Genomic DNA, 22,087 nt, shown 5'->3' on the forward strand with positions numbered 1-22,087 from the left:
TACAGGTAGAGGCCGCAGGAGAAGGGGGCCATGAAGGCAGCCTGGGGAGTCTGATGCCAGTGAGGGAGAGCTGGGAGAAGAGATGGCTTGGAGAGGCTAGTGGGGGCTCCAGCTCGAGCCGGGCCATGAGCAAGGGGCCAGAGTATCCCCGGGGGAGCAGTCGGGCAGCCCCCCAGCCAGGGCGCTGGGTGGAGGCTGAGGGAGCGGGGTCTCCACATGGAGAATGGAGGGGTGGGTGCCTGAGGCTGCTGGGGAGTGGAGATGCCCAGATGGGGGGCTCAGACCCCGGAGCTCATCCCTCTCGGTTCGGGATACCGCAGGCCCAATATCCAGGTGCGGCTCCTCCCCGGGCTGGAGGGCCGGTTGGCTGCACCACGGTTTGGTCTTGGTGGCTCTGGGCTGGCCGTGAAGTGAGGAGGTGGCTGTTTGAAAAGAATCTGCTGTTTATTCGACAGAAATCTCCAGAGACGTGTATTAGTGTGAAATAAACCTGTTACACCTTGATGTGTTTGCTAAACAGGTGAAACAGTAAAAATGAAGTAACCGGAAGGAAAAAAATTTCTCCCTGTGTGCTCACGTGGTCTCTCTCCTCCAGGCCAGTTTCTCCCTGTGTGCTCACGTGGTCTCTCCTCCGGGCCAGTGCATGTGGGCAGCCAGATCTTTTAAGGCCTCAGTCCTGCTGCAGTAAATTTCCCCAGTGACCCACGTTAACATATTCACCTCTAAAGACCCCGTCTCCGGTGCAGTCACAGCCTGATGTCAGTATCAGAGGCCTGGACTTCAGCATGTGAGTTTGGAGGGACACAGTTCATTCAGCCTGTAATGGATGTAAAGGTAACCTATCCAAGTACGATTCGATAAACTGCTTATGATTCAGGATGAGGAACCCTTTGACTTTGCCCTGTGTTTTTGGAGTGTCATGGGCCAGGGCAGGGGATAAGTGCATTTGAACTCTGGAGGCAGCTGGTCTGCGCTTACTGGCTGTGTGGCTTTGGGCAAGTCCAGCACTTTCTACCTACACTCTTGTCTCAGTTTTCTTATAGGTAAGATGGAAATTAAGGTGCCTGCTTCGTAGGTTGCTGTGAGGATTAAATCAGTTAAGATACGAGCTCTTGGAGGTGTACTTGGTTCCTAGTTCTGTCTAAGCGCTGGTTGTGGTTGTCGGTTACACCAGGTTTGGAGAGGGTGGTGTTTATGCAGAACTAAAGAGTGTTTATGAGGGTGGAAATCGACGAGTTACCCTCCCTGCCATTTGTTGTATAGAAAGTCTAGAGTTGGTGGGCAGGGGCTTCTGATGTCATGGAAAAATTAAACAGTGCTTCCGTGTACTTCTGGTCTTTTGACCTCATGGCTGAGCCTGGGCAGTAGGCAGGATGGGATTTTGCTCCCAGCGAGGCTGAGTGTGGTCCCCCAGGGGCGGCCCTGGACACAGTCCCTCAGAGCCCTGCAGCCAAGCATGGCCTGGGAGGCGCCCCAGGCCGCAAGGCTCTGTTTCCGCCGTCTTCTCAGGGCAGGGAGATTCTGGAGGGTGATCTTTTGAGCAGAATTAGTAACATTCTTTGTTGTTTGTGTCATTCAGAGTAACTCTACTATCTGTGGTCTCAATGTTTGTGTCCTCCCACCAAGACTCATATGTTGAAATCCTGACCTCCAGCGTGATCGCATTTGGATATTGGGCCTTTGAGAGGCAATTAGGTCATGAGGTTGGAGCCCTCATGGATGGGATTATTCCCCTTATAAAGGGACCCCAGAGAGCTCCCTGCCCCTTCCGCTGGACGAGGACACAGTGAGATGCCCTCTGTGAACCGGAAGGTGGACTTGACCTCAGACCTCTTACCCTCCTGAACGGTGAGGCATGAATGTGGTCCGTCACTCAGCCTGTTCGTGGTGGTTTTGTCAGAGCAGGCTGAGACTGCTGTTTGTTGGGTCCCTGCACTTGGACGGCTCCGTGCCGGCTACTTCACCTGGGCCGTCTCAGGGGTGCCCACCCGCCTCTGGGAGGCACGACTGAGCCACAGGATGGAGGAGGACCCTGAGGCTCAGTGGTCCCGCCGCTTGCCAGCGTCAGTGCCCAGGCCGGTCTGATCCCGAAGCCAGCTGCCCCTCTGGCGGCCCTCCCACCACCCAGGGCCCAGGTGGTGGTGTGGCGAGCAGCCTCGGCAGCAGAGCAGCCGAGTTCTTCTAAGGAACAGGCTATTGATGCGCAGATCTGTTTTCCTTTTGAAGAGAGCAAAGGAGGACCACTTGGGGAGCGTTTTGAAATCACATAGTTCGGGTGTTTGTATCACCAGGGAGGAGAGTCCTCGTGTCTCAGAAGAGCCCTCAGTGGCAAGACAAGCTCTAAACTGGGTCAGAAATGGGAGTAACAAGGTAAGACATGGGTCTCACCTTTTAATAACCATCAGGAACAAGCAGCTTACAGGGGCAGTGTGTGACTATATTATGGAAATTTTGCTTATATGAGAAAACAAAAAGTAATAAAACAGAGTCCAAGGAAGCTTAGATATTAATAATTAATGGTGAGTTCAAGGAGGTTTAGATAAGTAATGGTGGGTTAATATGAGAACTTTAACTAGAAATACCAAACCCAAGAGGTGAAAGTGTCCCAGGAATATTAATGTGTAATGGGACAGAGGTGAGTGTAGCCAAGAGCTCACCGCCGAGCAGAGTCCGAAGTCAGGGAGGAAAGAGGGGCCTGCTTCCTGTGACTGGGAACTCGAGATAGGTCACAGCTGATGGGGTCTGAGGGCCTGTGCTTGCGATGAAATTCCTCCCCACCCCTCCCCCGACCCCCAGCCCTGGAGTAGACGGGGGAGGGTGCAGCCTGGGCCGTGGGCAGTGCTCTGGACAGCAGAGATTTCTCCACATACACATCAGTCTTGCTTGATCACATGTCCTGCTTCTTTAGAAAATAACTCAGTTGTACCCTGAGGACACTGTGTCCCAGGAACACACTTACACATAAACAGAAAACTTGGACAGGAGTCTAGCAAAACAGAGATCCATTATGTGAAAAAATGAAATGCCTGTAACAAACCAAACCAAACGGGCAGGCAAGCCGAAGGGATCTGGCGAGGTCGGGGACGCTGGCAGGTGGCTGTGGGTCCTTACCTGGGAGGGTCATGTGGGGAACAGTGGAGACGGGCCTCACAGGTGCTTGCTTCCCTGGGGACTCCGTCTTCAGGGGGGCCTGGCTGACCAGGGGGTTTCATGCAGCTGGGAAGTGTGATGCCACATAGCCATACTATTAAGGCTGGAACTTGATCTGGGGCAGCTGAAGCTATCTCTGGAAATGGGCTTGAGTGGAGCTTCCCTGGGCAGAAGCTAACAGAGAAGGGCTTCTCAGCCATCTTCGTTCAAATTGGAGTGGAGAGGAGTGGGTCAGTCACTTGGGCAAAGACAAGGCCTAAAATTCATGAGTATGAACATTTTACAAGAAGCAAGTAAAATCATGGTGGATAAAAGGATTTTGTTCAAATGCTGATGTGTGATTAAGGCTTTCAAAAAATAAATAGGTTTTATTGATTTGGGTGTGAAAAAAATATACCCATTTAATAATTAAAGTTCAGTGAATTTTTTTTAAATGTGAAGTTAGTTGTGACAAACGTATGCACTCACGGAATCGCCCCATAATCATATGCGGACCATTTCCTCCAACCCAGAAGGTGCCCTCGTGCTCCTCTGTTGGGCTTCTCCCCGAGCCTTGCCCTCAGCAGTCCCCGCTCCGATTCCTGGCACTTCGGTGCACTGTTTCCAGAACCTCATTGGACACTTAACGGCATGTTGCCTTTTGTGTCTGGCCGCTGTCACTCAGCACATGCGTTTGAGATTTATTTGTGTTATTCTATCTATATCCCTCAGTTTGTTTATGAATACTCAAGTTGATGGACATTTGAGTTGTTTCTAGCTATTGCCTATTAAGAATAGAACTGCCATAAACACTCATGTACAGGTCTTTATGTAGATGTAGGAAATCATTTATGATGGGAGCGTTCCCAAGAGTGAGACTGCTAGGTTATATGGTTTATATAAATGTATATGGTTTATACGTTTAACTTTGGATTCTTCCCAAAGATCCCGCACCATTTTGCATTCCCAGAAGCAAGGTGCAAGAGTTGCAGTTACCCTATATCCTTGCCACCACGACTTGATATTAGCAATCATTTCAATTTTGCTCATTCTGGTGGGTGTATGATAGTATCTCACTGTGGTTTTTATTTTCATTTCCCTAGTGACGTTGAGCATCTTTTCGGCTGCTCACTTGAGATTCATATATCATTGGGATAGTATCTGTTTGAATCTCTTGCCCATTTTTAATCGGCTTCTTTTGCTTCTTCTTGAGTTCTAAGAGTTGTCTGTATATTCTGGACACGAGTCATTTATCCGATATATGATTTTTGTTTTGCAGACAGCTTCTCCCACTCTGTTTGGCTTTTCGTGTAATCCTGGATGCACTTTGAGGGCAGACTGTCTTGATTTTGATGAAGTCCAGCTTATCTAAGTTATTTGTTCTTGTTTCCTGATAAAAGATTTTCTTCTAGAATTTTAGCTCTTGCAGTTGGATACATTGTAAGTATATTTATATGGTGTGAGATAAGAGTTGTAGTTCTTTTTCTTTTTTCATGTGGATAGTCCATTGTTCAGCATCGTTTGTTGCAGACGGTCCATTCTTGAATTGCCCTGCCACTTACATCAGAAACATCTAGCCATACACATGTGCTCTCTTTCTGGACTCTCTTTTGTTCCATTGATTGTTTTTACCAGTTATTTTTATTGAGATATGAATCACATACCATGAAATTCACAATATTAAAGTGTGCAGTTCATTGGTTTTTAGTATATTCACAAGATTATGCAACCACCACCACTATCTAACTTTACAGCATTTTCATCACCCCCAAAAGACTGTTCCAGTGATTTTCCCCCCAGATTCGCTGGTATAACTGACATATAACATTGTTTATGTTTAAGGTACAGTGTGTCCGATCACAGTATACTGCAGTCTGACTGCCACTGTACTACCTCATGCTGTTCATACTGTTGCAAATGGCAGGGTTAAAATCTTAAAATTTGTCTTTTGATTTTTCTCTTTGATTGTTCAGGAGTGTATCATTTAATCTCCAAACATTTGTAAATTTTTCAGGTTTTGTCTTGTTGCTCTCTAGTTTCAAACCAGTGTGGTCAGAAGAGATACTGGCTGTGATTTCAGTATTCTTCAATTTGTGAAGACTTGTTTTGTGACCTAAAATAAGATTGATCCTAAAGAAAGTTCCACGTGTGTTTGAGAAGAATGTTTACTCTGCCACCGTTGGACGGAGTATTCTGTATGTGTCTGTTAGGTTCACTCTGTGGTTCGAGTCCAGTGTTTCCTTGTTGACTTTTGTCTGCAGGATCTGCCCACTGATGACAGTGGGGTCTGGACGCTCCCTGCTCTTAACTGTGCTGCTGTCTTGACTCACACTTCAGGTCTGTTACTATTTGCTTAACTTTAACAAACTTTAATATATTTATGGTTGTTATATCTTCTTGATGGATTGACCTCTCTCTTTGTCTCTTACCATTTTTGGCTTTTGTTTTGTCTGATTTTAAGTATCGCTACTCCTGGTCTCTTGGTTTCCTCTTGCTTGGAGTATCTTTTCCCATCCCTTCACTTGGAGATTATGTGTGTCCTTAAAGCTGAAGTGAATCTCGTGTAGGCAACATATAGTTGGGTCTTGCTTTTGTTAAATGCTGTCCAGGCACTCCGTGTCTTTCGGTTGGAAAATTCAGTTTACATGTTAAGGTAGTTATTGGTAGGTAAATACTTATTGATGCCATCTCACTGTTGTCTGACTGTTTTGTAGCTCCCTTGTTCCTTCCTCTCTTGTTGCCTTTCTCTGGTGGTGTGCTCCAGTTCCTTTCTCTTTGTATTTTGTGAATCTGCTGTAGGTTTTTGCTTGTGGTTGCCAGGGGACTCGGATAAAACATCTTATAGATATAAGTCTGTTAGTATTCTGTCCTTTAACCTTTGTACCACAATTAAGTGGTTAACACACCATATTACAGAATTAGAGTATTCTGAATTTGGCTAAATGTTTACTTTTACCAGTCTGCTGTATATTTTCATATGTTTTCATGATACTGATTAGAGTGTGTTCCTTAAGCATTTCTAATAAGGCAGTTCTAAGGGTGATGAATTCTCTCAGCTTTTGTCTGGATAATTCCATGTTTTTCTTTCATTTCTGAAGGATAATTTTGCCAGATAGAGTATTCTTCATTTGCAGTTTTTTGTTTTTGTTTTAGTTTCAGCACTTTGAATATATCACCCCATGCTCTCCTAGCTCTCTGATGAGAAATCCACTGATAGTTTAATGGGTGTTGCTTTACAGATTGCAGTCGTTTCTTTTGCTGCTTTTAGGATTTTCTCTTTGATTTTTGAACAGTTTCTTCATAGTGTGTCTTAGAGAAGATGATTTGGGTTTGAAATAATGGACTGACATGTATCTTCAGGAACGTGGATATCCAGATTTCCCCAGGTTTGGTAAGTTCTCCGCCACTCTTCCTTTAAATAAGTTTTCTGCCGTCTTCTCCCCTTCTTCTCTCTCTGGAACTCCACTAATTCACGCGTCAGCTCTTTTGCTGTGTCCCGTAATGCACCTCGGCACTCTCCGCTCTGTCACGCTTCCTACTTCGCTCTTCTGCGCCTGCGCTATTTCAGAGCCCCTTTCCTCTGACTCGCAGGCCCTTCTGTGGGGTTTGTTCCGCTGGTGGGGCTCTCTGCGCGCTTTTCACTTCCCGCTCTGAGTCCTTCAGCCCCAGAATTTCTTTCTGGTTCTTTTTTAATAATTTCTCTCTCTTTGCTGCTTTTCTCATTTTGTTCATACATTGTTGTGATTTCATTGACTCGCCTTTCTGGGTTTTCTTGTAGCTCAGGTCTCCTTTGGTGATGTCACATTTCCTTGATTGTTCATGTTTCTTGGTGTTTCGTGTTGCTGCTTTCACATTTGAGGTAGCAGTCACCTCTTCCCCTCTTTGCTAACTGCCTCGATAGATTCCAAAGCTCTCTCACAGCTTGTATGAACACGCCTGCTCCACACCTACCACTTGCCTTGTGGCAGGATTCTTAGGCTTGTGCGTCTTCTGATCTCCCAAGGCACCAGGCTGGCTGTTGACAGCCTCTCCTTTTCAGGAAATCGGTGCTGCAGCTCCAGTTTGTGCTTTCTCCCTGGTCAGGTTTCTGTCCGTGTCCCCTAGCCTTTCACCACACCTCGCTCTCAGGAGCATGTAAAGGGAGCTGTTCTGGGAGTTGAGGAAGTGTGGGCAAGGCAGGCAGGGTGCTGGGGGTGCCCACAGGCCAGGTGGGGGCTCCCTGGGTGAGGCTTCCCCAGCAGCTTGTAGACGGGCTTCCTGATGGAGTCCACGATGCAGACAGAAATTTAGGACCTCCAAGAATCTAATGTGCTCTTGTTCCCATCTGTCTCTGCCTCCAGTCCTGGAGGGCCTGATTTAATTGCCTGGGTGCTGCAGGAGACAAGCATCTCCCTGACAGCCCCGCAGCTGGGGACGCTGGGCGCTCCCCCTTTCCCCAGGGGAGAAGGCCTTGTTTAGCCCTGTGTTCCACCCTGGGGGGTTGACGCTGGTATGGTCAGCCTGCCCCTCCTGGAGTCCAAGCAGGCTGTCCACATAGGACCAGGGTGTCCAAGCACGTGGTTTTTGCCCTTGTGGGTGCTGGAACCTCTCTTCTGGGAAGCTGGGTGCGCCAGGCGCCCTTGTCTGTGGCTGGCCGCCCGGGTCAGTCTTCTCAGGTACTCCAGCTGGCGGCTGAGAGGGCTGGAGGCTTTCATGGGTCCCTGCTGGTTCCACAGCCCCGATTACCTCATGCTCAGGTGGGCCGGACTCCTCTGAGTCCCTGGGTGGATGGTGCTGGACCCCCCTGGCTCCCCAGAGGCACTTTTGTTGGTGGAAGGAGGGTGGTTTTGTTGTTGGAGAGGAACAAATTGAGGGGCGTCTGTGACTCAGTGCTCTGCTGATCTTGATGTGTGCCCTTTAATTCTGCGGTCTGTGTATGGCTCTGTAGTAAGTATGGAAGGACAAGCTTTGTTTGGCTTCTTCCCTATTGTTTTTGCTATTCTAGTCTCTAATTTGAACTTTTATTTATATTTTAGAATCAGCTCATCAATTTCTTAAAAAAAAACAAAAAACCCAGAACCTATTGTGATGTTGAATCTATAATTCAGTTTGGGGAGGATTATCATTTTTACACTATTGAGTTCTGATCTGTGAGAACATGGTCTATCTCTCCACTTGTATATTTAATTTCTCAATATGTTATATAACATTTTTATTTACAGGTCATATTTTGTTACTGTCCATATGTAGTTCATATTTTTTGGTACTATTGTAAAGGATACTAGATTTCTAAATTTCAAGTTCCCTTTTTTAGTATATTTTATATTTTAAAATATACTAGTTCTCTGCTACAGAGAAGGCAGTGACACCCCAGTCCAATACCCTTGGCTGGAAAATCCCATGGACAGAGGAGCCTGGTAGGCTGCAGTTCATGGGGTCGCTGAGGGTCGGACACGACTGAGCGACTTCACTTTCACTCTCATGCATTGGAGAAGGAAATGGCAACCCACTCCAGTGTTCTTGCCTGGAGAATCCCAGGGACGGGGGAGGCTGGTGGGCTGCCGTCTATGGGGTCGCACAGAGTCGGACACAACTGAAGCGACTTAGCAGCAGCAGTAGTTCTCTGCTAGTATACAAAAATACAGTTGATTTTTTGTGTATTGCCCTTGTGTGCTAAGACTCTGTTAAATTCACTTATTGGCTCCAGTAGCGTTTTGTCAGTTCTTTAGGATTTTTAATACAATCATGTCAGCTGTGAACAAAGATAGTTTTATCTTTTCCTCCAGTGTATGCCTTTTCTTCATTACTCTGCATGTGTGTTAAGTCACTTCAATTGTGTCTGACTCTTTGCAACCCAAAGGACTGAAGCCCGCCAGGCTCCTCTGCCCATGGAATCCTCCAGGCAAGAGTCCTGGAGTGGGTTGCCATGCCCTCCTCCAAGGGGATCTTCCCGACCCAGGTATCGAGCCCATGTCTCCTACTTCTCCTGCAATGGCAGGCAAATTCTTTACCACTGGCACCACCTGGGAAGGCCTTATTACTCTGGCTAGGCTCCATATCCTGTGTTGAATAGAAGTGGGAAGAGTGGAATTGCCTTGTTTCCTGTCTGAAAAAGTGAAAGTCACTCAGTCCTGTCCAGCTGTTTGTGACCCCATGGACTATGCACTCCATGGGATTCTCCAGGCCAGAATTCTGCAGTGGGTAGCCTTTCCCTTCTCCAGGGCATCTTGCCAACCCGGGGATTGAGCCCAGGTCTCTCACATTGCAGGCAGATTCTTTACCACAGAGAAGTATTTGATTATTCATTAAAAGGGGTGTTAGCTGTAGGGATGCTGTTTATCAGATTGAGAAAGTTCTCTTTTATTCTTTATTGCTGATCATTTTTATCGTGAATTGTTGAATTTTGTCAAATAGTTTTTCCTGCGTGTGTTGAGATCATTGTGAGCCTTTTCTGTTTAAATCTGTTGATACGGTAATTCACTGATTGGTTTTCAAATATTAAGCTTAATTTACATTCCTCAGATGAAACAGTCCTTGGTAATGATGTGTCATCCTTTTTACATATTGCTGGATTTGATTTGCTAATTTTATTCAGGACTTTTTTTGTTTATGTTCATAAAAGATATTGTCCTGTAGTCTTCTTTGCCACGAGTGTCTTTATTTGGTTTTGTTGTCAGGGTAATATTGACCTCATAAAAGAACTGTGGAAGGTTCCTTTCTCTTCTGTTTTCTGGAAAAGTTGATTTAATATTCACATTTTTATACTTAAGTGTTCAGTAGAATTCACCAATGAAGCCACATACCTCTCCAAGTAAAAGTTCATAGATATAGTTATTCAGCTTATTTTTTTCTTTAGTGACATTTGACAGTTTGTGTCTTTAAAGGAATTTTTCCACTTTAAGTTTAAAATTTACTAGTATAAATTTGTTCACTATATACACTTATTACCCTTTAATGTTTATAATACATAGATAGATAGATGTCCCATCTCTGATTTCTTATATTGATAATTCGAATTTTCTTTCTTTTTTGGTTAGCAAGCATAGAAGTAGAGAGACTAGTACAATGATTCTCACATACCTATTACCCAGAGTCAATAATGATCAACATTTTGCCACAGTTCATTAATCCTTTTGTTTTACTTGAAGTATTTTAAAGTTCTACACACTATATTTTACAACTTCAAGATAGTTCAGTATGCATCTCTTTAAAAATAAGCATTTTTTTAAATAGAACCATATGCCATTAGCTATTCCTAAAAGTATTAACTGTGATTCCTTGGTGTCATCTTTTACTTAGATATATGCCTATAGGATTTTCCTGATTGTCTCAGAAATGCCATGTTATAGTTGATAGGTTCAAATCAGAATCCAAACAAGGTCTGCACCTTACCCAGGGCTGTTATGTGCCTTAGATCTCGTAATCCAGGATGAATCCTTTTAGTAAAATTTCCTCCCATAGAATGTTCTACATTCTGGGTTTGACTGTTTACTTCCAGGTGGCTTCAGTTGACTTCCTTCTTCCATGATAAGAGCTTCTTCAGTCTGAGTCACTGTGAAATGTCTTGGAGCCTCTGTCCTCTCAGGGACCCTCCCTCAGCTCTCATGCCGCAGGGCAGTGTGGAGTGGGGCACCTCGCACTTTACAGCCAGGGGAGCAGCCGCTTCTCCGTCCAGCTCAGACCAGGCCACTTCTCTGCCGCCTGGGCCTCCCCCGCGTCTGCATGCTCAGTCACTCAGTCACGTCCAGCTCTGTGTGACTTCATGGACTATACAGCCCGCCAGGCTCCTCTGTCCATGAGATTCTCCAGGCAAGAATACTGGAGTAGGTTGCCATGTCCTCCTCCAGGGGAATCTTCCCGACCCAGGGATCAAATCTTGCATCTCCTGCATTGGGAGGCGGAGTCTTTTATCACTGCACCACCTGGGAACCCCCTCTGGCTTCTGACCTCCACTTCATTACCTATCTGCCTTGTTCATGGAGGTTTTCCGTGTGTTTTAAGCCTTGTCCAGCAAATCTGTCTTCTACTCTGGTACTGTATGTTTTCTTTAACTGTTACGTTTTATGGAAGCATAACACACAGAGAAGTGCAGAGATCGCATAGCCTGATGGAGTCCATAATAGGAACACACCCTAGGTCAGGTGTCCTTCTGTCCTGACGTCCAGCAGAGAGGTTAGTCAGGCTGCGATTTACCCCCATGTAAATATAAGCACAGGTTTTCCCTGGTGGGCCAGTGGTTAGGATTCACTGCTTTCACGGGTGTGGGCCGTGGGTTCAATCCCTGGTCGGGGAATTACTGCAGCCAAAAAAATTAATTGAAAAACTAAATATCATCACATAGTTGTTTCAGTTTCTAAGTCATTTCTCTTGAGGCCACATGCACTGTAGCCCTCCAGGCTCCTGTCCATGGAGATCTCCAGGCCAGAATTACGGGAGTGGGTTGGCATTCCCTTTTCCAAGGATCTTCCCGACCCAGGGATGAGCCCGAGTCTCCCGCGTTGGCAGGTGGAGCCTTTGCCCTGCCCCCCCAGGGAAGACCATGCTCACAGCGCGTGTGCTGTTTCTGTCGGACTCTCCCTCAGCATGGCTTTGAGCTTCACGCGTGTCGCTGCACAGAGCAGGCTTGTCCGTTTTCATCGCTGTGGAGTGTCCCTCAGCTTGCCCGCCACTGCTCATTAGCCCATTTTACTGTCGAGGGACACTTCAGTAGTGTCTGGTTGGGGCTGTTCTAAATGACGCTGGTCAGGATGTTCTCATCCGAGTCTTTCTGGTGAGCCTGCGCCCAAATTTCTGTGTCACGTATGCCTGGCGTGGAGTTGCTGGGCTGTTGAGTCTGCAGAGGCTTAGCTTTTATAGATGCTGCCAAATGGTCTTCCACTATGGTTGTGCTAGACAATTTCTTAAAACACAGAACTTACCCTGTCTCTTTCCAGGCTTACCTAATACCCTTCATTACCCCATCACACGGAGGCGAAATCCGCCTTCCTTAGCACCTTCTCCAGGGCTCCCAGCCCCTAGGGATGCCCAGCCGTTCCCTCTGCTCAGACCACCCTCTCCCCTGACCACCCTCCGCCTGTGCCTGCCTATTGCCCCTTGAAGACTCTGCTTTGCAGGTAGCTCTCTCCTTCAGGACACGTGGTGTCCCCGTCTTTTCATCTCTGGGGAGGGACTCCTGAGAGACCAGGGAGACCTCCAGTAATCTTCCCCTCATACCAGGAGGGGAAGAAGACACAGCTCATCCCCCTGACCACGGGCTGCTCCCACAACAGGGCAGGGAGAGCAGAAAGACCTGATTTTCTTGTCCTTGGCTGACACTGCTTTGTTCATTTTTGTAGAAGAAAGTTGTTTTGGGAGAGGAAGGAGACAAAGTTCCAATAAATCAAAGGAAAAAATTGTTAACCACCTCACTGAAATGGTCGGGCTGTTCAATTAGGAAAATGGCTGGATAAGCCCAGTGGAGCTTCCCTGAGTCTTTCTCTTTGTTTCGATCGAAAGAACCCTATAAACTTAATTTTAAAAGAGCAAAAGCCCCATGATGAAAAGTAGTTCTGTTTTTTTTAATCAAGTCTGAAAAAGTGGTTAAACTGAACGTGGCAGCGTTTCTTCTCTGCTGACCACAGGGCATTTTTACATTTTAACTGGATTTTGGTCTCCCAGGAGTGGCCTGCCTGTTTTTTTAAGTGCTTTTGAAAAGCCAAGCATAGACTAAATCATACTTTTTAGTAATATTTAGGGTCCTGACATCCGCCCCCAAACGCCAGAGGCCAAGGTGTGTGAAGGCTGCCGTCAGCCTCCTGTGGGTGCCGACGGTCACGTAGCTTTCCCAGTGGGCTTTGCCTTTGCTTTTTTGGCGGGGGACAGAGTGTCTAAGAGGCTTGGATTCACTTGGCTCAGTGCATCCAACCCCTTCAAAGCCCAGTCACTTCAACAAAATATATTTTTCTGGGAATTTTGGGCTCAAGATACTCTGACTGCCTTTGGTGAGTGCTGATCAGGTGCATGTTCAGACTCACAGGAATACGAATAAATGGATTCACTTTATGTGAAGTGTTGAAACGCATGTTCAGTTTATGCCCTTAATTTCCTCCCCTAACCCCTTCTTGCTTGTAATTCAGTTTTAATTGAATTTTACTTGGGCTGGAAAAGCACTGAAAGGATCTGCATGCTTTGCTCAGTCGTGTCCGACTCTGTGCGACCCCATGGACTGTATGTAGCCCACCAGGGTCCTCTGCCCATGGGATTTCTCAGGCATGAATATTGGAGTGGGGTGCCATTTCCTTCTCCTTGAATGCTCTGGGGACACTTAACTAATCAAAAAACCCATCAGGCTTAATTCTGAGTTGTGTGTTCAGTTTTTAAAGGCTTAAAAAAAAAAACCTTTAAAGATGGAGTTGTGTGCACGTGTATGTTGGGGGTGATTCTCCTTTTCGTGCTCTGAGGGAGGCGTGAGCTTTTCTAGGTTTGCATTCCTCTTGCCTTCCTGATCGCCTCCAGGTAGCCAACATCCTTCTAGAGAACTTAAACTGGTCTTTAGTCATATTCTTAGCAAAAAGTAATTCTGAAGGTGCTTCTGTTATTGCCACTAGAAGCAGTGAGTCTGGATTACAGAGCCCTGGAAATGGAGTCCGTTTGTTCCCGGCTTGCCGTGGCACAATGCCCACCCGTGGTGGGGTCCTAGGCCGGTGCCTCCTGCATGGGGCGCAGGGCTCCTTTGTAGTGGAGGTGCTGTTCTGGGGTCTCGGGCTGGCGGTCGTCTTCCAGAGTCTTCTCCCCGAATTCATCCTGTCCCACAGTGCTGGCCCCTGGCTGCTCGCCTGTGGGTCCTGGGGCCCCAGGTAGCTGAACTCGTGTCCCGCACGTCTCCCGCCACCTGCTGTGGCCCGGCCCCCTTGCCCTGGGTGATGCAGGCCCCTCTGAGGTAGGCAGTGGCTTGGCTTTGACCTTTGACCCTCTTGTTCCTCCAAAGCTGTGAAATACTGCATTAAATATAGGGGACCTGGGCCTAGCTGGGGCCTCAGCTGCATTTGTTACTGCTTATTCATTCACTTTGGGGGAGGCTTGACTTCTAAAATGGTTATCTAGAAGTTTAAATGGGTGTATTTCTCTTCTTTCTGGGACATTTTGTTAGCTCACCACCTAGAAGGGAATGGCTTTGTGTGATATTTCCTAATTGTTGTTCTGTGCTGCTTCGAACTTAAGTTGCATTTCCAAACTCCCATTTCTCACATAAGAAAGCAGACAGTCAGAAACCACTTTAAGTTAAGCATTTAAGCCTTAAAATGTTTCTGAAAAACAAACCTTTTAAATAGTCCACTAATGGGCTGCTGCTGCTGCTGCTAAGTCACTTCAGTCGTGTCCGACTCTGTGTGACCCCATAGACAGAAGCCCACCAGGCTCCCCTGTCCCTGGGATTCTCCAGGCAAGAACACTGGAGTGGGTTGCCATTTCCTTCTCCAGTGTGTGAAAGTGGAAAGTGAAAAGTGAAAGTGAAGTCGCTCAGTCGTGTCCGACCCTTAGTGACCCCACAGACTGCAGCCTACCAGGCTCCTCCATCCATGGGATTTTCTAGGCAAGAGTACTGGAGTGGCTTGCCATTGCCTTCTCCGCACTAATGGGCAGTGGACTCTATTGCTTTCTGCCCGAGTTGTGTCCAGGAAGAAAAAAAAAAGATGTTTGCGGGCATAGAGTCCGGTGGGAGTTACCTCCCTTCACAGACACCTGCTGGCCCTGCAAGCGGTGGGTCGGGGGCACAAATGCAGATTCCTGACTCCTTCCCTATTGATGGGGGGCTTGCTGCTGGCAGAACAAACATGTTTTGAGCAGCTGCCAGCAAGCAAGTTAAAAGCTGCTCCTCTAGCAGGCCTGCAGAACAATATCCTGAGAGGCAGATCATCTGCCACATCTCCTGGTATGGCCACCGTGGGAAGTCTCTGGTTGGCCGCCAGTGGCTGGGCCCCAGGTGGCTCATGGCAGCCGGCAAAGCCCGAGTCTTCCCCCAGATCCCATCCCACAGAGACCCCTGCATCCTCAGGGACACCTCGGACTTCTCGCCCCTCCTTCTAGGAGCCCAGGTAACAGCCTCAGAGAAGTCTGTCTGGTTGTGTTGTATGTAGGGTTCCAGAAAACAACTGAATTTTAAGGGAGGCCATTGCAAAGCTGTTTTAGAGCTACTCGGATGCTGGTGGAAATTCAAAGGGAAGTTTTTGCTATTGATTAGGGATTGTGAAGTGTGTTGAACTCAGATGAAAATATAAAGTGGTAATAATTATAGGCGGAGTAGCCTACAGATTGCCTTCTTTCCACAATCCCACTGAATCTTTTTTTTCAATCAGCTTTCTTTGACGTATAATTTACACACAAGCAAACTCGCACATTAAGTGCAAAGATGGATGATTTTGCCAAATGTATACGCCCATGGAGCTACTGCCCTGGTAGAGATAAGAACACCCCCACCCCAAGACACACACATTGGTCTGAGTGTTGTCCCTGGAGGCTGGTTTCTTAGGTTCTGGATGATGGCCTTTCGTCGTGCATGGATGCTCACTGCAGGGAGGCTGGGGCAGGGGTGGGGGTGACTGGCCCTGAGTCAGTCTGAGTCCAGAGCGCTTGCTCTCCCAGATCCGTGCCTCTGTGTCTGGCTTCTGAAGGAGGCGGCAACAGAGCCACCAGACTAGATGTGGCTCCCATAAGTCTGCACCCTGAGTGGCGTCTGAGCCTGTGGCCTTTGTGGCAAAGAGAACGTGAGAGATTCCCAACAGGATGAAGGCTGCAGGGTCTCTCTGGGAGTCTGGACTGGGAGGGAAACCCCTTGCTTTACTGCAGCAAGTATTTATTAAGTGCCTGCTGCACACCCTGATGGAGAAAGCAATGGCAAGCCACTCCAGTACTCTTGCCTAGAAAATCCCATGGATGGAGGAGCCTGGTAGGCTGCAGTCCATGGGGTCGCTAGGAGTCAGACATGACTGAGCGACTTCACTTTCACTTTCACACATTGGAGAAGGAAATGGCAACACACTCCAGTGTTCTTGCCTGGAGAATCCCAGGGACGGGGGAGCCTGGTGGGCTTCCATCTATGGGGTCGCACAGAGTCGGATACGACTGAAGTGACTTAGCAGCAGCAGCAGACCCTGAACTGTGCTGGGTGATGTGGGAAACATGAGTTGAAGAGAATGCCAGACCCCTCCCCTTGAGGAGTGTTGTGGTTTTGAGAAACAGTTTAGAGAGACTGGTACCAGGCAGAACAAAGTGCAGAATGAAAACACGGGGTCCCCTGTTCAGAAGGCAGGAAGTGCTGTTAAAGTCTTGAATAGGAAGCCTTTTCCTTTCTTCATCTCTCTTGACTTACCGTGTTTTTTGAATCGCTATTTTACATTTTATTATATATTATTTTACTCTTATGTTAAATTCTCAGCCTTGAATTTATCCTTTACCTTTATATTGGACATGTTCAAGCAGGTTTTAGAAAAGGCAGAGGCACCAGAGGTCAAATTGCCAACATCCGCTGGATCATGGAGAAAGCAAGAGAGTTCCAGAAAAACATCTATTTCTGATTCATTGACTATGTCAAAGCCTTTGACTGTGTGGATCACAATAAACTGTGGAACATTCTGAAAGAGATGGGAATCCCAGACCACCTGACCTGCCTCTTGAGAAACCTGTATGCAGGTCAGGAAGCAACAGTCAGAACTGTACATGGAACGTCAGAACTGTACATGGAACAACAGACTGGTTCCAAATAGGAAAAGGAGTGCGTCAAGGCTGTATATTGTCACCTTGCTTATTTAACTTATATGCAGAGTACATCATGAGGAACGCTGGGCTGGAAGAAGCACAAGCTGGAATCAAGATTGCTGGGAGAAATATCAGTAATCTCAGATATGCAGATGACACTACCCTTATGGCAGAAAGTGAAGAGGAACTCAAAAGCCTCTTGATGAAAGTGAAAGAGGAGAGTGAAAAGGTTGGCTTGAAGCTCAACATTCAGAAAACAAAGATCATGGCATCTGGTCCCATCACTTCATGGGAAATAGATGGAAAAACAGTGGAAAGAGTGTCAGACTTTATTTTTTGGGGCTCCAAAATCACTGCAGATGCTGATTGCAGCCATGAAATTAAAAGACGCTTACTCCTTGGAAGGAAAGTTATGACCAACCTTGATAATATATTAAAAAGCCGAGACATTACTTTGCCAACAAAGGTCCGTCTAGGTTTTTCCTGTGGTCATGTATGGATGTAAGAGTTGGACTGTGAAGAAAGCTGATCGCCGAAGAATTGATGCTTTTGAACTGTGGTGTTGGAGAAGACTCTTGAGAGTCCCTTGTACCGCAAGGAGATCCAACCAGTCCATTCTAAGGGAGATCGATCCTGGGTGTTCATTGGAAGGACTGATGCTAAAGCTGCAACTGCAATACTTTGGCCACCTCATGCGACGAGTTGACTCACTGGAAAAGACTCTGATGCTGGGAAAGGTTGGGGGCGGGAGGTGAAGGGGACGACCGAGGATGAGATGGCTGGATGGCATCACTGACTCGATGGACCTGAGTTTGAGTGAACTCCGGGAGTTGGTGATGGACAGGGAGGCCTGGCTGCTGTGATTCGTGGGGTCGCGGAGAGTCGGACACGACTGAGCGACTGAACTGAACTGAACTAGACAACTTCAGTTTTAAGTTTAAATGCAGATATAGGAACATTTAATTCATATGTGGGATCACAGAAATGACAATATTTTGTAACTCGTGCACACATACATATTTTATTCTTGTCAGTACTGGAAACTCTGCTCCGAACTCTCTCACCTGCATTGATTTCCCTTTTCAAAAGGCGCACGCTCTGTGGACAGACCACCTTCGGCCCCCAGTGCTGGAGCAGAGACTGAGGCCGGGGGCCGGGGTCTCTGCGGGTCGCCCTGGCCTCCCTGTGCGTCTCGTGTGTGGCCGGCCTGTTCCGGGAGGGCCCGTTTGCCTGCTGGTGTTGGCGTGAACACTGTGCCGCCTTCCTGCGTTCAGAGCGGCTTCTGCCTGGAAGGGACGGGCGTCCTCTGCTGGCTGGCCCGGGCGTGGGTGTGAGACCCCGCCTCGGCCTCGCTCCGAGCCTTGCTGAGCCCCCTCGCGGGCCCACCAGGACTCTGCTCCTGGGGCGTCCAGGGCGCCGTGAGCCGCCGGGGCTGCGTGGAGCTGCTGTGCGGGCCGGGAGGCGGCAGCGCCGCCCCGGGCTTCTCTCACACAGCACAGGTTCCGAGCGGATCGCTCACGACGCCAGGACAGGGGCCCCTGCCCGCGCTGACCCCCGGCAGGCTGCCCGGTGGGTGCTCCTGCCTGCGAAACGCCCGCGAGCACCGGAGGGCAGAGGGCGGCAGGGGAGCCTGCTGCCGGGCGCCCCCGGGGCTGGGCCCTGGTCTTGTTCCGAGTCTGGGCGGGAGGCCACGAGAGGGCACCGGGCAGAGTCTCCGCCGGGCAGGCAGAAGGGGCGAAGGCAGGTCTGCGGGCGCCGTCCGTGCACCTCCCTTCCTCTGTTTCCCGCCTGTAAACCAGGGAGGTGGGGCGGGAGGAGGCCTCGGTGAGCCATCATTTGAGCGCGGCGGTGCCGGTCTAACACGCGCCACACCGCCAAGATGCCCTCAGTCCCGCCGGCGGCGTATTTCCCCTCAGAGCCGCGGTTGCGCCCGGCTTCCTGGGGGCCCTCCTGGCGCGGGTCCTCAGACGCTGCCCGCCCCGAGGACGCGGGCACTGCCCCGGGCGGGGGGCCACCTCGCCTCCCGGTGGTCCCTGTGTTTCAGAGATGGCGCCGGCGGCCGTGAGGCCTGGCATTACGCTTCCTCGGGACCGTCTGGCATGCGCAGAGCACGACGGCGGCCGGGCACTGGGAGGCCCCGCGGGGCGAGGGGCCCCGGAGGCCCCAGCACCCGGGGCGGCCGCGAGCGTGCACCAGCCTCCTGCCCGCAGGGGCGCCGGGCAGAGTCGAGTGGCTTGTTTTCCCATCTGTTTCCTACAGCCCGAGGAGCCTCCGAGGGCTATCCGTGAAACTGGAGCGGACACTCGCGCGTCTCTGGGGAGAGGAGTGTTGGAGGCGGAGGCGGGGCCCCTGCGAGGAGCGCGCCCTCCGGAGACGAGCGCGCGCGCGTGACTCAGGCCCGCGGCCGCGCGGGAACCAGGCATCGCGCGGCTGAAGCTGGGCCGCTCACGGGCCTGGTGGGAGCCGCGTGTGACGCACGAGGTCCACCGAGCAGAGCCGAGGACACGGCCGCCGGGCTGGCCGCGGTGAGTGGCCGGCCCCGGGCCTGCGCCCAGCCGGCCGGGGCAGAGCCGCTCCTTGGGGGCCGCAACTCTGTGCGACCCAAGCCGGTCGGTGCTCCTGCCTTTTCTAGCGCGGACTTATCCAACCCTGACGGCAGGCCGTTGGTGCTGTCGTGGCTTAAGGATTTATCACTTGGAGAAAACAGTAAGATCTACGTGTCATCATTTCTAACTCTTCAGCATTACCTTGTGTCATAATATATTAATCCTGCATGAGTATTTTGTAGAGATGTCTCTTTTGTAGAGGTTGTTTTCATGTTAGACGCTGGTGTCCATTTACGTCCTTTTGCAGTTTAAAGAGAGTTAAATATTAGCCCTTTTCTATGGTTCACCTGGCATGTGTGTGTTTCTAAATATGGTCCTGGCGTGTGCAACAGTTCTAATTCCTAAACCAGCAGATTAAACTCTTACATGAAATTCTGCCTTTTTATACTCTTGCCACCAGGTGGCTAAGAAAAAATATTAAGCAGGAAAAAACCCAACAATTATGCGAAGGACTCATAATTACTTTCAGTTTCTGCTTCAGCAATGAAATAGGAAACTCTAGATGGACTGTGTTTCAGTAAGAAAACTGCTGAATAAGTGACAGAGGCATTTCAAGTAGTGCCAGACCAGATGGACATTTCCATGAATGTTTTTGTTTTCTTAAAGATTGACAATGTTAAACTCACCAAATTTTGCTGAAGTGAAACTTTTTGAGACTCTCTCTGAGCCAAACTCACCAAATTTTGCTGAAGTGAAACTTTTTGAGACTCTCTCTGAGCCTGTTCCACCTCTCGGCTGACCCCTGGACGTCCACATTATTCCTGACCTGTTGGACTTGAGACAAGGGTTTGGCTTTTGGGCTTCAGGATTCCCGAGGGGAGGGTGACTAAGTCCTGATCACAGCAGGGCCTCCGGTCCAGGCTTTATACATCAGTAAAGTTGTCTGCCGGGGCCGGCGTCTCTCGCGTCGCGTCTGCGCCGCCACTAGACCATTCAGATATGACCTCAATCAAATCCCTTATGATTATACAGTGGAAGTGAGAAATAGATTTAAGGGACTAGATCTGATAGATAGAGTGCCTGATGAACTCTGGACGGAGGTTCGTGACATTGTACAGGAGACAAGGACCAAGACCATCCCCATGGAAAAGAAATGCAAAAGAGCGAAATGGCTGTCTGAGGAGGCCTTACAAATAGCTGTAAAAAGAAGAGAGGCGAAAAGCAAAGGAGAAAAGGAAAGATATAAGCATCTGAATGCAGAGTTCCAAAGAATAGCAAGGAGAGATAAGAAAGCCTTCCTCAGTGATCAATGCAAAGAAATAGAGGAAAACAACAGAATAGGAAGAACAAGAGACCTCTTCAAGAAAATTAGAGATTCCAAGGGAACTTTTCATGCAAAGATGGGCTCGATAAAGGACAGAAATGGTATGGACCTAACAGAAGCAGAAGATATTAAGAAGAGGTGGCAGGAATACACAGAAGAACTGTACAGAAAAGATCTTCACGACCAAGATAGTCACAATAACGTGATCACTGACCTAGAGCCAGACATCTTGGAATGTGAAGTCAAGTGGGCCTTAGAAAGCATCACTAGGAACAAAGCTAGTGGAGGTGATGGAATTCCAGTTGAGCTATTTCAAGTCTTGAAAGATGATGCTGTGAAAGTGCTGCACTCAATATGCCAGCAGATTTGGAAAACTCAGCAGTGGCCACAGGACTGGAAGAGGTCAGTCTTCATTCCAATCCCAAAGAAAGGGAATGCCAAAGAATGCTCAAACTACCGCACAATTGCACTCATCTCACACGCTAGTAAAGTCATGCTCAAAATTCTCCAAGCCAGGCTTCAGCAGTATGTAAACCGTGAACTCCCAGATGTTCAAGCAGGTTTTAGAAAAGGCAGAGGCACCAGAGATCAAATTGCCAACATCCGCTGGATCATGGAGAAAGCAAGAGAGTTTCAGAAAAATATCTATTTCTGCTTCATTGACTATGCCAAAGCCTTTGACTGTGTGGATCACAATAAACTGTGGAACATTCTGAAAGAGATGGGAATCCCAGACCACCTGACCTGCCTCTTGAGAAACCTGTATGCAGGTCAGGAAGCAACAGTTAGAACCAGTCATGGAACAACAGACTGGTTCCAAATAGGAAAAGGTGTACGTCAAGGTTGTATATTGTCACCTTGCTTATTTAACTTATATGCAGAGTACATCATGAGGAACGCTGGGCTGGAAGAAGCACAAGCTGGAATCAAGATTGCTGGGAGAAATATCAATAACCTCAGATATGCAGATGACACTACCCTTATGGCAGAAAGTGAAGAGGAACTCAAAAGCCTCTTGATGAAAGTGAAAGAGGAGAGTGAAAAGGTTGGCTTGAAGCTCAACATTCAGAAAACAAAGATCATGGCATCTGGTCCCATCACTTCATGGGAAATAGATGGAAAAACAGTGGAAACAGTGTCAGACTTTGTTTTTTTGGGCTCCAAAATCACTGCAGATGCTGATTGCAGCCATGAAATTAAAAGACGCTTGCTCCTTGGAAGGAAAGTTATGACCAACCTTGATAGTATATTAAAAAGCAGAGACATTACTTTGCCGACCAAGGTCCGTCTAGTCAAGGCAATGGTTTTTCCCGTGGTCATGTATGGATGTGAGAGTTGGACTGTGAAGAAAGCTGATCGCCGAAGAATCGATGCTTTT

General features: G+C 48.3%; 1 protein-coding gene across 15 annotated transcripts in view; it reads left to right on the forward strand.

The window, feature by feature from the left end:
- Positions 1–22,087, forward strand: part of GGACT (gamma-glutamylamine cyclotransferase) — a 55,131-nt gene that overhangs the window by 20,397 nt on the left and 12,647 nt on the right. For 2 of the 15 annotated variants that reach the window (XM_055426619.2, XM_055426623.2), the window contains one exon: positions 19,099–19,364. The exons of 9 other annotated variants lie outside the window; for them this stretch is intronic. The gene's annotated coding sequence lies outside the window, so the exon portion shown is untranslated. Of the gene's footprint in view, positions 1–508; positions 835–19,098; positions 19,365–19,389; positions 19,546–22,087 lie in introns of those variants that run through there. 4 more of the 15 variants (XM_055426635.2, XM_055426632.2, XM_055426631.2 and 1 more) reach the window with 3 other exon arrangements.

The sequence above is a fragment of the Moschus berezovskii genome, chromosome 13 (assembly GCF_049115385.1).
Source record: "Moschus berezovskii isolate FMDL1 chromosome 13, NW_MosBer_1.0, whole genome shotgun sequence".
In the NCBI taxonomy this organism is placed as follows: Eukaryota; Metazoa; Chordata; class Mammalia; order Artiodactyla; family Moschidae; genus Moschus; species Moschus berezovskii.